This window comes from Mastigoproctus giganteus, chromosome 13 (assembly GCF_048544385.1).
Source record: "Mastigoproctus giganteus isolate SK-2022 chromosome 13, ASM4854438v1, whole genome shotgun sequence".
Taxonomy (NCBI): domain Eukaryota; kingdom Metazoa; phylum Arthropoda; class Arachnida; order Uropygi; family Thelyphonidae; genus Mastigoproctus; species Mastigoproctus giganteus.
The window spans coordinates 173,352,823-173,373,599 of record NC_143587.1 but is presented as its reverse complement, the minus strand read 5'-3'; the positions used below and the strand labels follow the sequence as shown (position 1 = coordinate 173,373,599).

Genomic DNA, 20,777 nt, shown 5'->3' with positions numbered 1-20,777 from the left:
AAAGTGCATCACCTAGGAATTTCACATTTCTAATCTTTTTTCGCTATGGTATGTTACATTAATGAGTAGCATCACAAATAGAAATATAAACAAAATATATTTATTAATAGTTAAGGCAAAGCTGACTAATTCATAATAATTATACAATACACCAACCGATGTTATAAATAGTGTAATGTTTATTAAAATAATGTTGTAAATAAAATAAATTCCACTAAAAACTGACCGTACAATATAATATGAATTTAAACTGCAAAGAATTATTTACAATAAAACAATGCAGATGAAACACAGGATGATAACAGCGCTAAAGTACCGTAGCTTTCAGAGGAATCCGCCTCCTTTTTCAATAGTGAGGCTTATCGTACGGCACATCCTTAAATATCAGCAGGCTCATGGTTCTCAGCACAGGAGCCTGGGCAGCGCGCTCCCCATGTGCTCTGGAACCGGAAATGGCTCGGGAGAGTGCCAGGTGGAACCGCTCATCCCGTCCAAGAACCATATCAGTTTTTATTGGAATTTATTTTATTTTATTTCCAACGTTATTTTAATAAACATTACACTATTTATAACATCGGTTGGTGTATTGTGTAATTATTATGAATATTCCCAACCCCAGAGGCCTATTTGAAGAAAAAGCTAACTAATATTTGACAGTTGGTCTAAAAATATTAGAATTAGTATTAGTAATGGCCGCATGGTGCAAGAAAGCCTATGGCTTAGGCTGCACCAGCCAAAAGAAAAAAGAAAAAAAAAAAAAAAATCGAAAAAAACAATGATAAAACCAAACAAATAATAACTAAATAAATAATAATAATTAATAAAATGAGCATTTGCAACCTTTATACAACAGTTTTGGTAAACATGAGAATTATGGCTGAAATTTTATCAGAATTTGCTTCAGTTTATCATTTCAAATGGAAAGCAAAATGAAAAGTTCACCAGGTGCATATTAATATTTAGTTGAACCGCCCACCTCTGATGACAGCAGCACACCATCGAGGCATTGACAAGATCAATTTCTGAAGATAATCAACTGATAGTTCGTGGTTCCAAACACCAATTATGGCTTCCACGAAGGGTCTTTGGTTTCTTTCTGGCAACTGCACATTCCACACGATGCCAACAGTTTTCTATAGGATTCAGGTCCCAGCTGTTTCCTGGCCAGCTAAGAGTTGTAATGGACCGTTCTTCCAACCATTTTTTCACCTGTAACAAATGTAAACACATTACTGTCGAACCTCTAGCGCAGAAACGAAGCTAAAGTAACTACAGAAGTGCCTACTTACACTTTTCGCTTCCTCCCGGGTGATATGGAGCAGAGTCGTCCTGAAAGATGCAGTTACTTGGCAGGTTGAAATGGGCCTTAATGGTTGCCAGCAATTTGCCTTCCAATATAGCCAGGTATCCAATGGCATTTACGGAACCTTTTATAAACTGCAGGTGACCTACTTCGCAATATGAAATGCATCCCCATATCAATTGGCTGGTAGGGAATTTCACTGCAGGACACCATACAGTCTGGATGGTATTCTTCACCACGTCTTCGGCGAATCGTTTGTCTCCCATTAGAGCAATGCAGGTTGAATTTTTTCTCATCCGAGAAAATAACTGACTCCATTTTTGAAGAGGCGTTTTCTGACTGTTACTGCACTTGCTACCACTCCTGTATGTTCTTCCCAATTCTCTTTTCAGCTCAGACGAAGAAGCTTTACGGTTTTTAAGGCATAAGTGCTTCAAAACGCTGTCGGTACTGTTTCGGCGTAGAGACTCGTCCGGTTCCTTTTTTCCTATCAGCAGAACCAGTATTCTTGAGTCTGGAAAGAAATCTACTCACTGTCGCAGTACTGATTACAAGACACTCTATAAGCAATATGACGGGAAGAACATCCTTCCTCACATAAAGCAACTCTTTCTGCGTGACGTCAACTGCGCCTAACTCGCCGTCCTGACACAAGCAAGGAGTGTGCTTATATAGCTGAAGGTAACAGCTGATACAATATTACGTCATTACCGTGTTACGTGTCAATCTTATCTGATGCAATCTGTAAGAAATATTGCCATATACTTTGTACTTACGTTATTCGGACGACAATTACAATTTTAAGGGGCGAGGCACTTTCTTTGAACACCAGTGTATTATTCTCATCAAATACACTGACGTAATCTTATTTGGCGGAGACTGTTCCATCATTACAGACTTTTGAATGGTGCATTATGTGACATCATTGCTAACATATGCATGCATCATCCGACCAAATACGAGGGGTGATCATTTAATTCGTGGACTGGTGCAAGATCTTATCTTAATTGTCATCATCCGAATGTGCAGTGCATTTCTCCTTCTCAAAATACTCCCCTTGAACTTTACCCACCGTTCTGCTTTACATTATGTGCTTCCTGCAAGCCATTTTTCGAAAGACTGCAAAATGCTTCCGTTGTGTCGCACGCGAAATGCTTGCCTTCAGAACTTTCTTCAGACGTGGAAACTGGAAGAAATCACAAGGGGCTAAATCCGGTGAATAAGGGAGGATGTGGCAGAACCTCGGCATCTATGACAGTCATCACTGCCTCTGCACAATATTAGCTGTATGGGGCCTGACATTGTTTTGATGGAGAACCCAATTCACACGGGAAAGTTCGGTCGCACTGGAATATGCCCGTCCTACCAAGATTATCCTACCAAGATTGTCCTACCTATCATTCGCTTTATTCATCTCTTTAACTGTTTCCGATTCATTTCAGCCCCGTCTGACACAATAACTAATCACATGTCGCTGTTCAATCGGTATGACTGACATGATACCTGTTTCAAAACGATCGTCAGTGACACGCGGCTAAAGAAACACCGGTGTGCCCCCTGTACGCACGAAAGATGTTTTATGTGAAAACATCTTTGACGATAATCAGAACCGTTTTAAAATCGAACAGCTAGAACCGAAGTTATGAACGATGTAACATTTTTATGCTTACGGCCGCTACTTACTCTACCTAATCAACGTTTGGAGGAGGTTAGCGAAATCCAAGCCAATAGCCTAATTACCGATTTTATTGAAGGCATTTGTTGTATAGCATGGCGTCACAACCGCACACCATTCTGCCCAACAACTATCAGATCGAGATTGGTAAAAGAAAGGTCCAGACCAATTAATCATATATCTCAGGAATGCTGTGTCCGGATGTCAGCTGCTGACCTCTAGCGGATGCCTCTCGAATGGCAAAAGAATCCATTGTCCAAATGGTTCCAGATCCGGTGACAGCATTCTCAGGTTCCTTTAAGAATGAAACTCAACAATCTTTCTCCTGAACAATATGTTTCCAGCATATGTTACCTCTCAAGCCCGGCTAACACTTCACCAGACCAGGCAGAGGAATTATCGAAGTCTGTCATCCTGAACAAATATCTGTCCTCTTTCTGTCAATACGCTACCTATTTTGGGCTTAAAATAAACCCTGAAAAATCTAAATATGTCATCTTCTCACCTAGAGCACAAGCAGACCACAATCCAGCAGCCTCTCTGCAGTTCTCCACTGAGGGGCACGTTCTCGTCGCCACTCATTCGGTAAAATTCACAGGAGTGGTAATGGATGAAAACCTAACGTATAAGGAACAAATCTAGCAACTGCGTTCAAGAGCATTACGGGCTTTCTGGGGTATGAAACTTGATCTCTGTAGAGCGCACAACAAGGAAAACAGTCAGAGATTTTCTCCTCTACTACTTTAGTTCTATCATGAGTGACGGTATTGAAGTTTAGTCAGCTGTTCCTCTGTCCAGTCTGAAGACGCTCTGGGGTCTGGAATTCCGGGTCCTAAAGTCGGCCAACGCTCACCTACCCTATACAACATCAAAATCACAGCTCTGCATAAATCTTAGATACACCCTAGCACCTGGCATACGCGAGGAGGCTCACAATGGCGCTTAATCTGGGCTCCGCTGCTCTCGACTTCGGAAAATCCCTGGTAGAGCGCTCAGAAACATTCCAGTGCTCTGTTCTAACCCGCAGAAGCTCTCGACCTTCAAGCGGCACTTTCCAAACAGCATCATCGGCGCGCTGAACTCCGCAAACGTTGATTTGGATGTGTGGTCCAGAGATTCTGAATACAGAGAAGAAAAGCGCAAATCCATAGTGGAGTGCAGTCAGCATTCCTGCAATTGTCACCGGAACTAGTCAACTCCCAATGAAAGTTTTCAGACTGTCTCAATGTGTTGCAGCTTGGATATAATAACTATGAAATCTATATAATGCAACATGAGCTCTGTTTAATCTATTTATAATAACTATAAAATCGATGTAATGCAATGTAAGCTGTATATAATCTATTAGCATTTTCCGTATTTTATGTATTTGCTGTGTACTCACGTACTTTATGTACTGAATGTAAATTAATTGTGAGATTCCTCTGGTTGCCTGTAGAGGGAATCGTGTCCTTGATTTCTATCAATAAAGAATTTTATTATTATTATATGAGCCACGCCTTAACCCCTTGGAGATTAGTAGGAAAGAACCAACTCTTTTTTTTTCCCTTGATCCGCGGAACGAGTGAACTCTCCTATCTAAAGTCCAGTTTATCAAATTCCTTATATTTATGTAAATGTCGAATATCAATTGTACATATTTCTATTTATCAATACTGTCATTGAATATTTTATTGTAATTATTTTCTGTAGGTTCCTTATTTGCACTCTTCTAGCTTGCATGTTGTTCTAGGGGTGTTTGTAAAAAGCTGAATAAATAAATAAATACCTGTACTTCCTGCACGATGTACGATCGCAACAATACAAGTATATTTATTGTTGCAATCCGCATTTTCGTTACATTCCGTTGTTAGGTGCCGCTATAGATGTTTTCACATCGAGAAGTTTCTGATTAGTGAAATGGACTAAATGCCACGCTGTTCTAGCTGAGTGTTCAACGATGCCGAAGTTAAATGCAGAGCTTTGTCGCGAGTACTCGAGAGTAGCGTTGTCCATGTACCCGAAGTGGGTATTAATTATGTACATATGTGTGCATAGTATTAGGATCAGTCGCCCCCTGTGGTTTCCCACATCTGCGCCATATGTACACTGAAGAAATACAGAACAATGTAAATGCCAGAAAAGTATTGTGTTGAATACGTAGTTTTGCGTTGGGTGTCCTGGCATTTGGCCGCAGGGTCCCTGATGGAACCCCACGTTGCCCGCACACACCGCTAGGAGGTAGCCAGGCTGCCCATTATTCTCTGGCTAGTCTCTGCAGGGTCGCCTAAGCTTCCTGACCAATGTAAAAAAAAAGAGAGCGGGTGGGTTTTAGAGTCAAGAAAAGGGGGGACAGGTAGAAATATGGGGGATGAAGAAGGCATCCCCCAGGTACAATGGAATACATCCATCAGGCGAAAGTAAGGGATGGAAGTGGGACAAATTTGCCGTGCAAGAAAGCAAAAGCGTGATCGCCATTTGGCAGAATCTTCTTGCTCTTCTCATTCAGGCCCGGTCGTGATGTCATCCTGTGATCTGTGTCTAAGTCAGTTAGGGATATAAATAGGAATGCAGCTGTGGTTGTCCTATACCGGATCTTCTTAGATTTGGTGGTGGTGGTGTAGTCTCATTTTCTGGTAGGCCTCTGCATTGATTCCCAAAATATAGGTGGTTGGCTTCTCTTGGTTTTGACAATGATCGGAATAGTGAATATATCCGTGGTAGGGTCTTCCGTCGTGCGAATAATTATGTACAAAGGAACATTTCTCCAATTGCGGAGCAGATGATTTTAAATGATCAAGCTCCTTTTTCCTTACAACGACTACTGTAGATTTAGGAAAAATGATTTCTGTTCAGTACTCTACATTTGCGATCGCCTGTGGTTCGAAAACGACAAAGAAATCAGCTGCTAAAGATGCACCATTGATACGCACTGTATTTCCCGATGTTGACGTCGACGCTTTGAGGCTATTACACACCCTACCTTGTGTGTAATAGCCTCAAAGGATCACTTAAGAACAATACCATTTCAGTGCTATTTAAGTCGAACGGTTTTGTCTACCCAGAAATTCCATCACATTTACCAAAGTTGGATTTAGTGAGAAAGAGAATCATTTCTCCTCGTGTACCGTTCATGCAGTTGAGGCGCCTGTGGCATTCATACAGACAATACGGTACCTTGGGCCAAGTGATCAATGCGCCTATTTCAGTCAACACGATGGTCCATCTCTTGCCAAAGGAGACTGACGACGATCGTTGTATAAACTTAACTTGCATATAAAACTGAAGAAAATACACAAGTTCATCTATTTGATCGGGTTAGTAAGAAAGCGAGTGGTTAAAGCGTGGCTTCAATATTTGGTTGACACATCTCTCTATTCACGAGAGATGTATCAAATCACGGCAGAACAGTCATTCTTTGACTGTTCTGTCGACTGTTTTGACTGAAATTATGGAAATTTGTGAATGATCAAAATAAAATATTTACGATACAAAAGCGCTTTTATTTCGTAGTCAATATATACAAATCACAATACCTAAAAGAAACGCGAAGATTAGTAACCTTTACGGAAATTACGTTAATTTCGTCATTTCTGTCTCGTATTTTCGTTGCCACGTTACTTCAGTCCGCTACTTACTCTACGGAATCGACTAACCTTGATTCGGTAGAGCAAGGACATCCAGGAAGTTACGTCATTTTGGAAATACCGTAATTTATGTCATTTCCGCGTCACATTTTCGTGACAAATTGGTTTTACTTCGGTCCGAAATTTAGTAGTTGCAGCCAAAGATTGTTTTCACATCAAAAACTTTCTTCACGAAACACTAGCTCGACAAGTACTTGCACGCGCATACAGAGTCTGCTCAGTAGCGATCAGGGCGAGCGCCTGTAGGGGCATTTATGGAAAGTTCGCGCCGTAAACATAAAATCTCGCACCATTCCGCGAATTAAATGATCACCCCTTATTCAATAGGAATTAATGTAATTTTGGCGCTGAGTCTCATCTATAGGATCTCACCATTAAACGTTCGAACCATTTCAACACTAGTTTGAAATGGTTCGAATGACTTCATTTTGATAACGGATAGGACTTTGATAAGATTTCAAACTGGCGTTGACCCACCTATCAATCAGAAGATAGGATTATTTTGCGAAATTAGGAAAGTTTGGATTTGACCCGGCTGCGACTCTGCTCTACTGACTGGTCCGATTCCCAATACCGTGGACGGATGCTGGGAGGCTGCATTCCTGGTTATTGCGCTTCCCAGTAACAAAGAGGCTAACCTGCAATACGAACACACTACTCTCACACCCCACATTACTCACAACTACTGGCTTTTGCAAAGTTGTGCTGCAGCACCAAGTACTTAATTTGGTTTTGTGGTGAACCACTGGACCCCATTACAAATACTCGTGTCCATGTTCAATCGTGACGTAAATAACTATACTTCATCGATTACAGCTCTCATTGGTCAGCTGCCGAAGTACCACTGTATATTTTAGCGAACGACCATCGACAGCTTCAATTGACAAGCGTTTGTTGACGTAAGAATTAAAGCTAGGATGAACAGCGTACAGGTCGAGAAACAAATCCCTCAACATCTCTAAACAGAGCATCGATTCGAACGTACTCTCACCTTTGCGAAATTGGCGCATTATGGCCTAAACTGCCCATGCGCCATTAGAAATTAAATCAAACCGGCATGAGGTAGATTGTATTATATTTACAATACATTAATTAACGGTGTAATTAACTTGCTGAATTCTAGCGTAAGGATTCATCAAGTCTTCAATAACAAATCCCTGTTAATATTGTTTTATAATTATATTTTAAAAAGTTAATATTGCTTTCTTTCATTATGAAATCAGTATTCGGCAATTACCAATCTTATCTTTATCTTAAAAGAATACTTTGAAGTCTGTTCCTTAATCCACATACTGCAATCTTACTTTATCCGATATAGCTAGCAATCGCCAATGGATCCTGTTAGACAGCTGTGCTTGTCAAGAAAGGCGTATCTTAAGGTAGGTTTACCATCTACCCTGTTCGCTGTGATATTGAAACTCCTTCCTAACATCATACCATAATTTCACCTCATACGCCGATGATTTGGCGCTCTTTGTGATTTCGAATGGCCCTAAATACATAGCGATAAGAAACCAACGAGTAGCAACGTCAATGATCTAACTAACTACATAGAGATTATACAGCTACAACTTAACCACTCTAAATCCACAACAATGAGGCGAACGTGGCATGATATCTGTCATCATAAACGGGTAGAGAATACAAAGGGTCTAGGCTGGGATGACAACCTCAACTTCCAGTAACATTTCGTGAATATCAAGAAGAAAAGCTACGCTGCCTTCTTGGCCATCCACCAAGACCTCACAGGCTGCCAGTATTGGCAGAGATGTCTTACCTCCATACCATTGCATGCCGTTGTTGTTGTAATAGGGTTTTAGGAGCATCAGCAACTAAAGCCATATTGTTCCGTCTGTACTATCTGTCAATTGCTTGTGTTCTATGATCAATTTTCTGTTTGCTGGAAGAAAAACCATGTTACCCTCGCTTGGGATCGACTAACTCAGCCATGATGTGAAAAAGCCCCATAGAACTCCTCACGTCATCGACGGTACTCGAACTCGGGTAATTTCAATCATCAATCTCATCATATATCAGAACTGTACGAGTCTAGTGAATAAAATTGACAAATTTAGAATCTCGCTTTGCTCTCTGGAGTTTGATGTATATATCTTCGCAGAAACGTGGCTACATGACGGGATTCTGGATTCGGAAGTGGCGGCTGTGAGTTCTTCTGTCCTCAAAAGAGACAGGGGATCTAGGAGAGGTGATTTCGCGATCATTATATCAAACCAATTTGTAGTAACAATCCACGGGACTTTCCACAATATCGAAGGAATCTTTTGTCAGCTGAAGGTTCATAACAAAACTGTTCTCATTGCAGCTATCGACCTTCCGTCCCCGGTTGATCTTCTTGTTATGGAGAGGCTGTCGCAAGCGCTTTGTGAGTTTGAAACGATGATTGAGTGATGTGAGTTTGAAACGTCGGATGAGGTTTACTTGTTTGGAGACTTCAATATTTAACACTCTCCATTAGGCATTAGGCTACAACTAGGCTGCTACATAACATTATCTGAACTGGACCTCAAGCAGTATAACACTAGAGGCAAGGCGTTACTGGATGTCATTTTTGCATCCAAGCAGATCTTTATTTTAGAAGCAGTTTCGTTTCTGCCGTCTGATCACAAAGCTTTAAGCTGGTCACATATCACAGAAAAGTAGATGCACTACTCTTGTTTCAGCCAAGTTGAACTTTAGGAGAGCAGACTGGCAACTAATAGGACGTGAACTTGATTGCATTGATTGGTTGTCCTTTCCACATATTAATGACCTTGACGCAGTCACCGATCACCTTATTAGTACAATCTCCTCTATCATTCAAGGCTTCGTACCTCTCAGTAAAAATTACAGGAACAGATTTCCTCCTTGATTCATGACAGACATAATTGCGATTATACGAGCCAAAGAGCAGTGCAAGCAAACATTCAGGGCTAAACATGATGAAGCATATGTCACTGTTCAAGAAACGGAAGCAACGTTAAAAGGATGATCAGAAATCAGTAAGTTCGTTATATTCAATTATTTCAACGCAGTTTCACCGTGAATGGAGACCTGAAGCCATTTTGGAACATGCTTAAAAATTCTAATTACTGCTCAACCGGAACCAGGATCATTGATTCCGATGGCAAGCCCACAACCTGTGACAAAACTAAATCAGATCTTTTTGCGATTTTTGTCTCCTCATTTTCTGAGAAAACTGCAGCTACGGCTGCTTCAACTTATCAATTTTAAGTCATTGAGGATGACAGACTCAATAATCTATCGGTGGACACAGCCGATATCATTCAATTGCTTCGGAAACTTACAAAAGATTTTTCAGTTGGCCCAGATAAGATTACACTTATCGTGTGGAAGAAATGCTTTCCACAACTTAAATATTAGATAGTATGAACCAGAGCTATAATGCTCATATGTTCTACGTCGATATCAATATTTGTAAAAAAAATAAGAGAAGTTTACCTCAATATAGTATGTAGAACGCTTCCGTATGATACTCTCCAGAAATTAAATCGAAAAACTTACAATGGAGTAACAAATAATTTAAAAAATAATTAAAAATCAATTTAACGCAATTAAAAATAAGAAAATTAATTAAAAGAATTTAACGAAAAAAATTGCAAAACGATTTTCCTTCTTGAACTTCGGGAAAATAAAGACATTATTATACAGAGGGCAGATAAAGGAGATACAGTGATAATACTCGATAAACCTTATTATATTAATAAGTTAGAATCAGTTGTTTCAGATACCTCCACTTATCTTGAAGTAGACCCGACACTATTTACAAATTTGGTCAATCAATACAATAAAACGTTAACCACGTATCGAAAAAACGACTACATTACTATGGCCAGCCCAGTTAAAGGAATTGAAGGCCAGAACATACAATATTCCTGCACTTTTCGGTCAGGTAAAATTACACAAGACTGGATTTCCCATTCGGCCTATTGTTTCCTACAGAAACTCGCCATTTTCATCCTTGGCCACACATGTATATAGAAATCATTATAAAACCCCTTAGACAGGCGATACAATTTGGGATTAAGAACTACGATACATTATTTAATAACCTTAAATACTGTAGACTTGGCGACAATGACAATTTATTCTCACTAGATGTTACCTCGTTATATACGAATGTAAACGTTGAATACACATTAGATATTATTTGGGATATATTAAATAAAAACTCGATACCGATTAACTATACGAAGCTACCTATTAAGGAAATTTTTCGCTTAATTAAACTGTTAGTTGAGGCCAACTACATCACCTTTCGAGACAAAGTGTACAAACAAATTTTTGGTTTGCTAATGGGTTTGAGCCTGAGCGGCTGAAGGTCAGAGATCCATCTCTCAATGATTGAGCAAATACATCTGACACCTTTTCGACCCCGTATCACATACTATGGGAGGTATTTAGACGATGTTCTAGTTATCACTGATAGTAATACTGTCCAAGGCATTTTACATTCGTTTAATAATATTCATTCTAGACTCAAATTTACATTGGAAAGGGAGGATACGGATACAAAGTCATTAAATTTCACGCTTACTTGGGACTCGCATAAAATCCAATTTAGCATCTATCGAAAACCTACAAACACCGGTATGCTTCTACATTATAATAGCTATCACCCGTTCACCTACAAAAGATCGATTATCTTTAATCAATTTCTAAATGCCTATAAATATTCAACGACGGATTCTGCTTTGGACTCGGAAATACAAATATTAACTAGCAGGTTCTTAAACAGGGTACAGGATTACAGGTACAGGTACAGGATACACAATAAACCGAATTAGGGTACAGGCTAAGGATAGGATACAAAATACTACACAAGCCAACAATAATAATAATACGAAAAATACTTTATTTCTGTTCCATATGTTGAACAGTGGCACAAACAGCTTAACAGATTCTTTAAAGATACTGAATTTAAAATTGTGGCCAGGCCAATACGGAAATTGCACACTATACTGAACAATCGCTCAGTCCTTTCCTTGTTCGCAACACAAATTAATGACTTTTATACAACATTTCTTGCGGTGATTGCGACTCGTCTTATCAGGGTTCGACGCGGTTTCCTTCGAATATTCGTGTTAATCAATATGCGGCCTCAGTTCTTGCTTTCGTTCAGCAGCGTCAGAATTAGCCTTTCAGGCCGTTAACGAAAAACATACTTTTTTTTATTTAACGAGTCCAAAATACTTGGTGTCCAACGTAATTATACGCGACTATTAATTGCAGAAACCGTAGAAATTAAATTACACGAGAATTCTGTTAATGTTCGTCGACCTTATCTCACTCCGATTCGTGGGCTTTACGCGAATGCGCGAAGACAAATAATAAATAAATAAGATCTTTATTGTACAGTTCACCGGTACACGCAGGTACCACGACCATACAATACCCTTCACGGCACCATGCCAGGGGTTAACAAACGGCAGAGATAATAAAGGAATTGTAAAGATTAATTATAAGCAAATTATATAATAAAAAAAAAAAAAAAAAAAAGTACTCATAGCAGATAACATTGACTTGAAAGGAAAACTAATACAAAATAACAAAAATAACAAATTGTGATAACAAAAGCTTTTCCTCAAGTCCAGTTTTCTGAGAGTCTCTTGTCCCGCCATAACGATCTGAGATCAGTTGGTAGTTCTGGAGACCATGTGCACATCTAGGATGATCCGTCTATACTTTTTATCATCTATGATTTTAAATAAGTCAGCATCCAGGGATTGAACCAGATGGAGCTTCTGATAAGGGAGGAACCGATCTTTCAAATGTAGTCTCGAAGGAAGAGCAAGAAGCTTGGAAGTTGAGCGGAGAGCTGGTTGGTGAATCCGCCAGGACACGGTGTCCCAAACGTTGGGTGCTGAGACTCTCCCGGCAATCATTTTAAGGTGAAGATGAGTCTTCTCTCGTGCATTAATGCTGAAAACCTGGTTAAATTTAACGCGTTGGGCATCGGTGTTGTGCGCTGCTGTGGTGGGAGATGACACTTCCAGGTTGCCCACTTCAGGAGCCAGTATTCAGCGGCTTTTAATGGTTTAATTGTGGTGTCTGCAGCTGAGCCCCACAACTCTACTCCATACAGTACACTTCCAAAAATCATCATCCTGATATACATTTTATCAGGTTTCTGTTGTGAATGTGTAGCAAGTGCTGCTTGGCAACCCACCGTTTCTTGTTGAATTTAGCACAGAGTTCTTCTATATGGTGATGGAATCGTAATTTTCTGTCGAAGATTACACCCAGATCTCTTTGCTTTTCAACGCAGGGGATCGGGACTCCGTCAATCGCAGGCTGAATTATGGTTGGTATGGGTTTAAGAGAGAATACCATGATGGCAGATTTCTCAGGGTTCACTTGCAGGTCAAAATTCTTGAGGTACTGCTGTACTTCTGATAAGGTCTTGTTGATGGTTACTGTGGCGTTTTTGGCTTCATCGGTCAAATTTATTTTTGTGAAGATCTTTAAATCATCTGCATATGATATCATATCTGTTCTATTGTGTATTAGTGGATAGATGATAGCAGTGAAAAGAATTCCGGACAGGACTCCTCCTTGTGGAACGCCTGCTTGTATTTGTCTAGTATACCTTTGATTTCCTATGTACATTTGGATGATTCTATTCTGAAGAAGGGATGTCAGAAACTTCAATACTGGGCCTGTGATGTGATAGTAATTTCGAAGGAGTTTGAGCAATGCTGGGATGTGAACACTATCGAACGCAGCTTGTAAATCAAGATATGTGATTGCCATTTCTTCTTTCTCCTCAAATGATCCAAGGATTGCATTAGTAGTCATAATCAGGTTACTAACTGTTGATCTGTTTTGCAACGAATAATGAATTTGCTGGGGCCTGTGCGGGAGAATGTGCGTGGTAAGTGTTTTCAGTACTGTTTTTTCAAGTAATTTCAATAGACACGAGGAACGAGAGATGGGTCTAAAGTGCTTGGCTTCAGTTGGCTGGGAAACTTTTGGGAGTGGCCTAACAGAATATAAATTCCATATTGGAGGGAAAAATTCTCCTTTTAATATGCTATTGAAAATTATTAGGAAGGGATCACTTAGAAATGGGCTCAAACATTTAATGATAAATTGTGGTACTTTGTCGATTCCCGCTGTACCAGTCGCAGGCAACTTATTAATCGCAGATAAAAGGTCTTGTCTTGTTAATTGAATGGTTTCAAGTGCATCTCTGGGCACATCATCATCAGACATGGGAATATCACTGGGCTCATGTTGGTTTTGCTGAACTCGTGCAATAAAGTCCATCCACCTTTCAGGATCAAACTGTGGAGGGAGTTCACAGTATTTCTGTCGGTATGATGGACAGCCCTTATGAAGTGTGGTTTCAATGTGATGTTTTATGGCTTGAGACTTGAGGCGGTTGAAGCTTGCTCGTCCTTTGGAGTACGCAATTCGGTCCGGAGCTAGTCCTGTCATTTTCCACTGTTTGTACAGTTCCTGTTTAAGCTTAAAACTGTTGCTCAGCTCAGGAGTCCACCATCCTCTCGTACGTTCAGAGATCCTTATTTTCTTTGAGGCTGCATAATTAGAAATTGTGATGAGCCAGCGAGTTAAAAGGTCTAAGGCAAGTTGATTATCACATTGCTCAAGTGCATTCCAAGGAATTGCAGTGGCTGCTTCTAGACATTTAGTAATGTTGAGTAATTTTGGGCTCGTTATTATCTTGGTGTGGACCTGAGTCGAGACGTTGTAATTTGGAGTCGGAAAATATAAGTTAATTAAAATTGGCATGTGATCAGATTGAAAAGATATTTCTGTTGTAGAATCAAGTTCACAATTGCTCGATGATAGCACAAGATCAAGATGGTGATCACCTCTGGTCGGAAGATTATTAATCAGATGGATTCCTAATGGGTGAAGGTTATTTAGCAATCTGGACTGAAGATGAACAAGTTGAGGGGAAAAGTTATCTCCACAGATAACATGCCTTGCTGAGTGATGGAGCCCATGAATGAGCCAATTAGTTATCTCGTCGACGGTTTCAGCATCGGGTCCTGGAGGGGTGTATATAACTGCAAAATCAATGTGAGCAGATTTAAATTCGCATGACACAATTAGCCCTTCGAACTTAGTGGACTGACTTTTATAATTCTTAGTAACAAGTATGTGCGGTGTTTTGTAGAAGAGTCCCACTCCACCTCCCCTTTTGTCTTGTCGGGAGCAGAGAATCACATTATATCCAGCCGACACTGCATATGGAAAATGCTCCTCGTTTCGGCCAAGCCAGGTTTCTGTTAAGCAGAGCACATCAAAGTTGTGCGAAAGTAGAAGTTCTTCTACAGTTTCAAGCTTGTTACGGATGCTACGGGCATTCTGATAGAATATAGAGATGCTATTATGTCTGGAGATATTCCTTAGTACCCTCTGCGGTCTTTTTCTCTCTTTTTTTTAAGGTGTTTCTTTCAGATATCCTAACAGGAATTATTGTGAATTGGCTTCCATTCATGATTTCGGAACATAATTCGTGGAACATAATCCCTATTTATGTTCCACGCTCACCCCTATTCGATAATTTTCATTCCTGTAATCACGACATACGGTCGAAAAGCGTTGTCAGCTTCAGGAAGGAAAATCGATTTGCAATTTTTTTCGTTAAATTCTTTTAATTTTCTTATTTTTAATTGTGTTAAATTGATTTTAAATTATTTGTTACTCTAATGTAAGTTTTTCGTTTTAATTTCTGGAGAATATCATACGGAAGTGTTCTGCGTATTATATTGAGGTATAAACTTCTTTTATTATTTTACAACTTAAATATATAATATTCCATATATTCAATCTTTCCGTTAAGACTGGTATTTATCCCACTCACTTCAAAACAGTCGATGTTATTCCTGTCCCAAAGAGCTTCTCAATCCATTCACTAGATTATTTCCGTCCCATCTTCCTTCTCAACTCGCTGGCTAAACTTCTGGACACTGTCATTCACAACCGACTAATGCAGTGGTTTTGAACCGGGGTGCCGCAACAAGATTCCAGGGTGCCACGTAATTTGGGTTTAAATTATTTAAACTTATTATTTTTAAATTTATATGTTTATTTCTTTATAAAAAGGTGTACAGTATCTTCTTAATTTTGTGGTGATCTTATAATTGATGTTTACTTAGTACTGCTATATATACTGTAGACATATATAATTTGTATTATGAAATGTAATTTTTATAATTTTATTATTGTAATAAAGAACACACACACAGACAGAGAGAGAGAGAGAGAGAGAGAGAGAGACGGATCTAACAGGCAGAAAATTGAGTAGGGGTGCCGTTATTAAAAAAAGGTTAAAAACCACTGGACTAATGGAATATTTTCAGCACTTTGTCTGCGACTGCCAACATGGCTTTACCAGGGGACGATCAACTACCACCAATCTTCTCGCTATCTGGCAGCAGGTTTTAGCTAGACACCGTCATTCGCGGAGGACGGGCTGATGTGATCTACACAGATTTTACTAAGGCTTTTGACAGTATCCCGCACAAACAACTTGCTAAAAAAAACTAAGCCGCTATGGAATACTTGACCCTCTGCTATCCTGGTTGACGAGTTATACTGTATTTCATATCGAAACCAAGGGTGATCATCGGACAGGAAATCTCAAGGGAATTTTTTCCATCGAGAGAAGTGCCACAGGAATCATCTCTTTGGCTTCTTTGTCAAATCAACATCTTTGATCACCATCTTTGTCAATGATCAACCACAATTTGTTGAAAGATGTGGTATTAAGATCTTAATGTTTGCCGACGATGTGAAACTATTCACGTATCAACAGTCAAGATGATGCAGTTAACCTTCAGGCTGCTCTCAACTCTTTTGCTAATTGGGTCGTTTTGAATGATCTGGAGGTGATTCCTGGGAAATGCAGCTCTATTTCCTTTGCAGTTTCGAGGAAAACTTAGATTTTAGTTAACAAATATTACATCAAGGAGATGCCGATTTCCAGAGTTGATGAAGTTAAAGATGTGGGAGTTACTTTTACCGCTGGTTAATATATTTCTAACATGTTTCATAAACATGTTAGAAATATATTAAACCAAGCGGAAAAACAAATTGGCTTCATTAAACAGCAGACGTACAGATTTCAAGATTCTCAATTCTTAGCGCTTCTATTCAAAACAACTGTACTCCCGATACTGGAGTTTTCTTCCCCTATATGGAACCCGCATACTTGATACAGCAAATAGAATCGCTGCAGATGAAATCATTCCACTATCTTTCCAGACGTAATCCCATGATTTACCACGGGATCTTCTACCCGAATCTCTGTTCTTAAATCAAACTTCAACCTTTGGAAACTTGGAGAACTGTTCTCGATCTAAAACTGTTGTACGACGTCTTTACTGGTTCAACCTACCTGCCGCATCATCTATGCCATATTGATCTTCACGCTCCAGCGGTGGCTGGAGATTAGAAACTCTAGATTAGAAATATCCAGGAACTCCTTCAAAAGAACAAGTTTGGTTAGGTTCGTTCGTTGTTATTTGTTCCCGAGTAACGAAATGAAACAAATAAATACGCACGCGTATAAATTGCGAAATTTAAATTTGAATTTTTTCACATTCTTGAAATGAGTTCATTTCATTGCTTCAAGTTAACGAATACGAGTGTGGTGACGGTGTCTAATTTCATGTTTGTTCTCTCTCTCTCTCTCTCTCTCTCTCTCTCTCTCTCTCTCTCTCTCTCTCTCTCTCTTGTCCAAAAGAACAAGTTTCTCGGAAGAAAAAGAACGATTTTCTCTCGTTCTTTTTTCACTTCAGTTTAATATTTGTTCGAACGCCGTTTTATTTTTTTCTTTCTCGTCTTTTTTTTTTTAATGATGAGGAATAAGTCTCGTGCTTTTCTTTGCGAGTGCTTCTCGGCAATTGCGGGTCTCGATGCCTTTTCTCATCCCGAAGTGTGTAAAACGAAACTTGTGTTCTCGTAAAATGCGACGAGTTCAGTTCGTAACTATTTTAATAAATGAAAGAGAAACAAAAATATTTCTTGACTGAATGTCTCAGAGCATAAAAGAGGTTGTTTATGCGTGGGTATGGCACTTCCACCATTTCTACTACCCAAGTACTGTAGTACGAATGCATCGTTTATTCGTATCTCATATTGCCAACACCTTCACAACGAGTTGCTTGGGTATTGCACTACTTCGAATAAGTAACAATTCTCTGGCAGAGAAGACTGCCGTTACTTGTTCGCAGATGGGCACCACCACCACCACCACCCAGACGGCACCGCTTCGAAGCTAGTTGGCTTCATTCATTGGTGGGTAGGCAGGTACTGACTGTTCACTGTTGCAATAGTGACTACTTGCCTATCCACCCATGAATGAAGCCAACTAGCTTCGAAACGGTGCCGTCTGGGTGGTGGTGGTGGTGGTGCCCATCTGCGAACAAGTAACGGCAGTCTTCTCTGCCAGAGAATTGTTACTTATTCGAAGTAGTGCAATACCCAGGCAACTCTTTGTGAAGGTGTTCACAATATATACAGTACTTGGGTAGTAGAAATGGTGGAAGTGCCATACCCACGCATAAACAACCTCTTTCATGTTCAAAACTGTTACGAAGAAAGCGAAAACACACGAAATCCCCTCAGAATTCCTTCGTATATCCCGAGAGTCTTACAAGGGGTCTTCATTTGTTAACAAATTCTGCCCCAAGTGCAGGGCAGCCAATACTATCGTAAATTTGGTACCCCCCTCCTCCTGGTCTGACCTACTACCTGCTTCCGCCAAATGCAGTTTGTTGCGCATCCCCACGACCCGCTGCGTCTGCGGACAAATGTTCAATCTTCGCGACATTTCCCTTTCCAGGAAGGCTTAAGACGAGATTTTTAAAAATAAAGAAAATCGACCGCGCTCGGCAGAAGAGAAAGAAAGAAGATTCAAAATGCGAAACTCACCATATTACACCGAGAAGCTCTTGCGCCAGAAATCCGCGAGCACTTTTTATGCGCTCTTCGGAATCACTATTTTTTAGCCGACTGCCCTCGTACAAAATACTTTTCTGAGAACACCGACGAACCCGATTGGGTTTGGAGGACGCGGCTAATGACGTCTACTTTTAAATTGCTGGAGTAGCTTGCACAAGCGCATATCGATTATTGATCAAGTTGCTCGGCAACCTACTAACAAAAATAAGGCCATGACCAAGAGAGTCAATACAAACATAGTAGGCACGGCAACGCGAATGTCCGCCTCCCCACCCCCCAACCTTGCTTCTGTGCACGTCCGTAGGATGAACCGTTGGCCTGGTTGCTAAGTCCGTACTTTTGAAAGAACAAGGTCGTGATCATATTCGTTAATTGCCATCCCCTTTTGCGCGCGGACGGCTCTAAGCGGGGATGGCCGCATCCTCACTTTAGACCGATCCAACGATCAATTATGCCTTCGAGAGTGAAAATATAAACGAAAGACGGTGAAATCGACTGACGATTTCGAAATTAGGTTAAAAGCGCCTTTATGCGGTGTTTGCGGATTTCCGCTGAAGGCAACAAGTTGTACGGAGAGGTGCCACACGCGACTGCTGATGGCCACAATCGAGAGTCATAATCGATTATAGTTGTGGGGCAACCACGCGACATTATGCCCGCTACTACGCAGCCAAACAATCAAAAGAAACGAAATTAAATTTAGAGAAATGATGGAAATACAAAATAAACAAAAATAAAATGAAACGTGAAAAAAGCAAATTAACGAGGAAGGGCCAGCAGTCACTTTGAGGAGCAGAGCGCGGACACGTCATCCTCTGTGCCATCAGAAGGAAGCGGAGTGTCCAAAATGGTGTCCTCGCAGGTAAGGCAGGAGAATAGAATTTGTTCTGTGTAAGGCGATAAACGAGGTCCCATGGGTCCCGATTGACAGCGGAGGTAACCGAGTTCTGCCAACATTTAATTTTACGAGCAGCGATAGTCTTAACGTAATTAGACGGCTTCTGAGATTTCGTTGTTAATTACGCCTAGCACGAGGCACTTGCTGACGAAGCAAAGTAATTTCCACCACCAAGAAGTGAGAAAGGAAGACTGAATTTTTCTTTTTTGGCTGTTATTTTAGAGGCATGGCAGAAAGCATCATTAACATACAAGAAGCTAATTGAGAAGCTGCGAATTGGCGGATGAAGCTTATAGTTTCAAGTGCGGTCAGTGTTTACAGGGTCATCACATCGGTTGCACATGATGCGCCTCGAAGAAAATCTCCTAAGATTCCACAATGGAGGATTATGTTTGTGCAGAGCAAGCTGCAGAGAGGGTAATCCCACGATGGTCACTTGAGAAAAGGTTGGTATTAACATACAGCGATTAAAAGTTGTTACGGTGCAGGAAGTAAAAGTGACGGCTACATTTCATTCATAAAGCTAAGGGTAAATCGGTTTATTTAGAAGAGCCAACTTATGTGAAAGGATGGTCGCAATCAGCATGGTCCCACTGGATTTGGCATCATCGTCTGACATTATAGGTCTGGCAATGCCTACCAGAGAAATGAACTGAATAGCTAAGATTCGTAATAACCAAAGCTATGGGGTGAGGTCGAACTTGGTGGGCAGTACAGTGACACCAAAAATTAAGAGCCGCAGGGAGTAGATACACTTACACAAACAGCATGCCGATTTTGATTACGTCCAATTCGGGATTCATCGTGACAAAAACTGTACGTGATTCAGCATCTTCTGCCTGAACAACCCTAAAAAGATATGGTATCCAGGAGGTGATAGGATTCTTATAAGGCTATGATATCATGTTTAGTTTCATCAGTTACCTTTGGAAATTCATCGCCCAACCAGTCCTGACTCCTGAAATGAATTCACTCGATTTCAGTCAAACCAAGGTGAGTTTAAAGGTTCAATCGTCTGCAAAAAGTAAAAGACAAATTATCCACAATCGGTTCGTTGCCTTACGAGCGCCATGGCATACAAAATCTTTGGGCATTTGAAATCAATGAGTAGAATAGAGTAAACTTGTGACATTGAAATTGTAGCATCTTATGACAATGAAATTGAAAGAACACAATAGAGCGAGGTTACTTAAGAGTAATGATAGTCGAGGAGTTAAGGAACACATGATAAAAGCTGAAGACGCTAATGTGTGGATGAACACACACAACAGATCGAACACCAGTGAAGAATCACAGACAGATCAGGCCGTGTACATC

At 40.2% G+C, this 20,777-nt stretch overlaps 1 long non-coding RNA gene across 1 annotated transcript in view; it reads right to left on the bottom strand.

The window, feature by feature from the left end:
- Nucleotides 1-18,612, bottom strand: part of LOC150076618 (uncharacterized) — a 73,937-nt gene extending 55,325 nt beyond the window's left edge. Inside the window, exon 1 of the long non-coding RNA XR_016547822.1 lies at nt 18,533-18,612. This is a non-coding gene — a long non-coding RNA (uncharacterized LOC150076618). The remainder of the gene's footprint in view (nt 1-18,532) is intronic.
- Between the last annotated feature and the right edge of the window lie 2,165 nt (nt 18,613-20,777).